A 5953-nucleotide genomic window follows, 5' to 3' on the forward strand; every position below is an offset into this window, starting at 1 on the left:
TAAAAATATATAGGGACTTTTTTGAAATTTTATATTAAATTTTTTTAAAAAGATGAGACCACCGCTTGAAAGTTTTAAAAAAATTTATTTAAAAATAGAAACCGGTATAATAAAAATAAAATAAAAATTTGAGAAACCGGAAGACTAGCTTCCAGTTTCCTTGCAAATTAAAACCGGAAGCTAGCCTTCCCGTTTCGAACCTAATTAAACAAGTCCCACAGTGGACAAAATGTTTAACTAGGCTCTTCATGAAGAATAATCTTCATTATGAGCTCCATTTTAGGGTAAAATCCAAATATGCATTTGTGTTTTTTTTTCAATTTGAAAATTCAATAATTTTTAAAAAAATTATTATCGTAATTATTTACTTAAAAAAAGTAATTAGAAGTAACTAAAAATACAAACTTTGTAACTTATCTAAAATATATGGTTTATTTTTATAAATTAAATAAAACACAAGTAGTGTTATAAATTAAATACTGTTTTACTGTAGGGTTAATCCCAAAGTTAAAAATTATATTCACACAAAGGATTGTTTTTAGCCATAATTAAAAATAATCATTAAAATATATTACAATTATTTTATATATAAAACATTTATTATATCAAACAAATTAATATTTTTCTATGTATATATTCTTTTTATTATAAATATTACAATCTCGGAAACTGCTTTTTAAAGCGTTGGATAAAAACAACTACTTTTTTTTAAAGTGGGTCACAGGGTTGAAAATCCTCCAACAACCCTCCAACCATTATGCTGTTAACGTTTGACGGCGACAATCTACTCCCTCGACAGTTGAATGACCATCTCTCCTCCCTCACCGACGCCGCTTTTCCCTACTCCGGTAAGATTCTAGCTTATTTCGATTTCCTTTTTCCTCTCATCTCTTAATCGACAGCAAAACTCATTCTAACTTGGTTAAGTAATTTCGATCTACCGATTCAACCTCGCGCAATCAATCTCTTGAGGTAATCCTAAACCGATGTCCTTTTCTGATTGTTTCAATTGAAGAAGGTATATTTTTCTACTGATATTGTGTTGCTTTGACAGAATTGAAATTGTTAAACTATCCACCGAATCTAGTGTCCTGTAATTGGTAAAACAACAAAAAATCAGAGCTATAGTGTACATGGGAAGCATATTGACTTTATGCTCACTTTTCAAAGACATTTTTTCTGGATGTCATGCCCTGTTCTTATTTTGGAACTTTTGGATCAGTGAAAGAACTAAGAATGAGCATAGAAATCTGCTCAAATTGTCGATTTGGATAATGCATTTAAATTCGCAGATCAATTTCTTTGCCTTCACTTTCTAATTCTTACTGTTATTTAAATATTATTTACCTAAATGATAACAAGAGATTGAATGCTTTTCTTAATAACTTCCCATTTTATCTGTGTTTGGTATTGCAGATTTTACAAAGATGACTAAAATGATGGAGGATGAAACAGAACAAGAGCTAAAGAGACATCCTGTTATGTCAGTATAACCATATTTTATTCTCCAATTTATAGCTTTTATCTATGCAATGTTAACTTGGCCATAAGAGTCTGCATTTTTCCTTTCATCAGGAAAAAAAAAGGTCTGAATGTATCTTTGCAATGTTATCTAGCTTTTATCTATAGCTTCATATTGGTGTTCTTATTGGTGTGAAAGTTGTATATTTATCCAAACTTGGTGGACCCTCTAATGGTATCCTCTTGAAAGAATTATGGTAGACAAGTTAGAAGCGGAAAAAAAAGAAAATAGTTGATAAATATTCATAAATATCTCTTATTGTCGTCTGAAATTTTATAATCTGAGTCAGCTTTGGTTTTATAGAAATTTTATTGTTTGATTTTGGGAACAGGGCAGTGCTTTTTCATAAATATCTCTTATCGTCGTCTGAAATTTTGTTTTGATTATTTTGTAACTCATTTGAAATATGGAACTTAGGCTTGGGAAAAATGTGATATTTTTGTAGATTTTAAATTTTAGACTGAAAATGACTGGCAATTACTATTTGAAAGATTAGAGCCATCTTTTTTGTGAGAACTAGGAATTTATGCTATTTTTTTATTGTAATCTGCTTGAAATTAGGGTTGTGTGGTATGCCAAGGTTTGTGACTTTAATTTTTTTATTAGTCTCAGTGTATGGGATTTAGTTTCATTAATGACATGGCAATACAGTTGGAGTTGTTTTTGGGTTGCTTACATGTTTTGATTGTGATTGCTGATACAATATTGTTAATTGCAGTGTAAATGTACTTTAATAGTGGTTAACTTAATTTTTTTTTTCTGGTAAGGTGGGGAGTGGTAGTGTAGCAGTTTGGGAAGTCTTCCCCTTACTATGTTGTGTTTATAGATGATTTTATATTCTGCTGTAAGAGTGCAATGTTGTATTTTCAGTTCAGATTGATATTTTAACTTAGTGAAGAGTAACTTATCTTCCAAAATTCTACTACTACTTAATTTGATTATCTATCAAAATAGCAATTAGAAACCACATCCCTGAACTCTTAAATGCTTTGTTCTGAATTGACTTCAATAAGAAGTAAGAAACAACAGAGAAAGTGACCATTTCGAAAATTTAGATGCAACCGATGATACAACAACAACAACAACAACAACAACAACAAAGCCTTAGTCCCGAAATGATTCGGGGTCGGCTAACATGAACCATCATATAAAACCGTGAAAATCAAGTCGTGTCAGCGACACAGATTCGCTCTCTCCACTCCGTCCTATCCACTACCATATTTTCCTCAATTCCCAATAAACTCATATCACTCTCGATCACCCTCCTCCAAGTTTGCTTAGGTCTTCCCCTACCCCTCACCACTACATCCCTTTGCCACTCTTCGGTTCTCCTAACCGGCGCATCAAGCGCTCTACGTCTCACATGGCCAAACCACCTTAGTCGGTTTTCTCTCATTTTATTCTCAATAGATGTGACCCCTACTTTTGTCCTAATTATTTCATTACGCACCCGGTCCTTTCTCGTGTGACCACACATCCATCTCAACATACGCATCTCCGCCACCGACATCTTATGGATGTGGCAGTGTTTCACTGCCCAACACTCCGTACCATATAACAATGCTGGTCTAATTGCCGTCCGGTAGAATTTTCCCTTCAATCTATTAGGCATGCCGGGATCACAAAGGAAACCCGTAGCACTCTTCCACTTCGACCAACCAGCTTTAATCCTATGAGCAACATCTCCATCTACTGCTCCATCCGTTTGGATAATAGATCCTAAATACCGGAAGCAATCCGAGGCCTGAACAACTCTCCCATCTAGGATGATTGTCCCTGCCTCCCTACTCCTACGGCCGCTAAACTTACACTCCAAATATTCTGTCTTACTTCGACTCAACTTAAAGCCTCTAGATTCTAGAGTTTGCCTCCATAGTTCCAACTTCATCTCCACTCCTTCTTTCGTCTCCTCAACCAACACAATATCATCTGCAAACAGCATGCACCATGGTATACCATCTTGAAGTGAACTTGTTAGTTCATCCATAACGATGGCAAAAAGAAATGGGCTTAGTGCGGAACCTTGATGCACTCCAATCGTAATAGGAAACTCTTCAGTCTTCCCAACACTAGTACGTACACTCGTGCATACTCCCTCATACATGTCCTTTATGATGTCAATATATTTCCGCGAAATGCCTTTCCTTATCAAGGCCCACCAAAGTACTTCCCTTGGTACCTTATCATATGCTTTCTCCAAGTCAATGAAAACCATATGCAAGTCTTTCTTCTTATTTCGATAGTGCTCCATTAATTGGGTTTTGATTGTAATTACTAATTATTAATTAGCTGGATTGAAATGCATATATAGTTCCTTCTACTGATATGGCAAACTGTTTGGAGGAATTAGACAAGCTATAGATCTTTCAATTTTTAAAACTAAGTGACTAAACTGTAGCAACATTTGAGTATGTGTGGGTGCCTCTTGAAAATGTGACTTGGGGAGAACAAAGGCTTCAAATAGAAGCATTCAGAGCTGATGATTATGTATGCGATTGTCAGGTTGAAATAGTGTTAGTAAAATACACTATTTGGAGCAGTCAGAGTATAATTTAAGGAAGATTTCAAGAACTTATGTTTTCATTGTCATGGGATTGTGATTGTGTTTTCAATTGTTATCACACTTGAATTTATATGCTCATACTCCATAGCTTGCTTAAGAAGTTGGTATCCAAGGACATTTAAGCTATGCAGTTCCTACTTTTTTGGGGTTCAAACAATGGTGGGATTGAGCTGGTTATTAAGGGAAGGATGGATCTTATAGCTATTGATATCAGAGGGACAAGTGATCCATATACGTACACTAAAGAAGAGAATGAAGGTATAAAACATTAATTGCATTTCTTTTGTCACAATTTTATGTTCATTAATGATAGTACACTAAAGAAGCAATTTTATGAACTCCATCATCATTCAATAAAAACTGTACAACGTACATGAGGTTCTCTGAGCTGATATCATAGTTCCAACTAGGATAATATAGTTGGAACTTGCAACCAATAAAAACGAACCATTTGTATTCATTAATACAAATCATCTGATCCACACATTAAATTGAAAAATAAAAAATCCAAAACTAAATTTTACATTATTTTCTGTGTTTAACTGCAATATCACTTGTTCGAGCCTTTTTGGCTCTACGATCTCTGCAACTACCGTCTCTCTCAACCGGCGACTGCTTGTTGATGCGTTCTGATGATTCTTCTAAATTGGTCCTACTTTTCGAATCCGACGGTCGAAGTATTATGGGTCGGTGGAGTCAATCGGTGGCTACCGGAAGTTTCACGATTCTGAAAAGGTGTTCCTATCCGATGGTTACGATTCTCAGAGCTCTGACACAATTGAAATTAGGCTTGAAATTTTTTGGTTTGCCGTTTTTCATTTTTGAAATTAAAGAGTTTCTCCTTTTTTTTTATCATTTTTGAAATTGAGGGTTTCATGTATGTGTAATTAGGATTTTGATCTTGCTACTACTTCTTTTTTCAGGGTTGGAAAGAATTCGTTGATGAGTTAAAGCTTGTATGAACTCCATACCCAGTCTTCATCAACCAATCTAGCAAACTGAAGTTACATAATGTGAGAACAGAAGGTTTGAAATTTTAACTGTTATTGATCTTACAATCAAGGACGAGCCTGGGCGCAACGGTAAACGCTGTTATCGTGTGACTGAGAGGTCACGGGTTCGAGTCGTAGGAGCGGCCTCTTGCCAAAAAATTTGGCAGGGGAAGGCTTGCCCCTTATACACCCTTGTGGTAGGACCCCTACCCGAACCCTCGCTTAGCGGGGACGCGTAATGCACCGGGCCACCCCTTTTTTTTATCGATCTTACAATCCTTAATGATTTGATCATACTGCGGAATTATTAGTGTTTTTAAGCTTAAACCACTGATTAAGTTTTCTTTCACTTGTTTTTAACAAATTCATTAAGTTTACTCATGTTACTGAAAGTTGAGGATATCATCATATAATTCTTTATTTTACATCCAGAATAATGCTCTTTTAAATAATTAGAGCAACTCTCTTAAATGTTATTTAGTACATAGTCATTTTAATATATTAAATTGGCATTAAAATTTTAAGGACTATGATCATTATGATTTTGTTGTATTGAGTACATAGTCTTTCATTTTAATATATTAAGCTCTTGTTCTGTTATAATGTGTTTTTGGTGTACTTTGAAATGATAACAATTTGAATGTTACTGTTTTATTTTTTTTGGTACATTTTAGATTTGTAGTTTTGAACATTTAACAGGTCAAATTCAGGTGTATGTTGACGTTTTTTATTCCCCGAAACTATCAAAGCACCACAACCATATACTTATACTATTCCCCGAAAATCAATAACCAGCAAACTTTCAGGATTGCTTCCTCGTTTGCCTAGGTGCCTAGAAGAGGGCCTTTGTCCTTCTTAAGAACACTTGATTAGGCT

General features: G+C 34.6%; 1 long non-coding RNA gene across 1 annotated transcript; it reads left to right on the forward strand.

Annotated features, from left to right (window-relative positions):
- The first annotated feature begins 733 nt into the window (after window positions 1-733).
- Window positions 734-5570, forward strand: LOC136232079 (uncharacterized). The gene is made up of 3 exons (XR_010690294.1): window positions 734-1018; window positions 1417-4343; window positions 5009-5570. It is a non-coding gene; the product is annotated as an uncharacterized lncRNA (long non-coding RNA).
- Window positions 5571-5953: the final 383 nt, after the last annotated feature.

This window comes from Euphorbia lathyris, chromosome 6 (assembly GCF_963576675.1).
Source record: "Euphorbia lathyris chromosome 6, ddEupLath1.1, whole genome shotgun sequence".
NCBI classification, from domain to species: domain Eukaryota; kingdom Viridiplantae; phylum Streptophyta; class Magnoliopsida; order Malpighiales; family Euphorbiaceae; genus Euphorbia; species Euphorbia lathyris.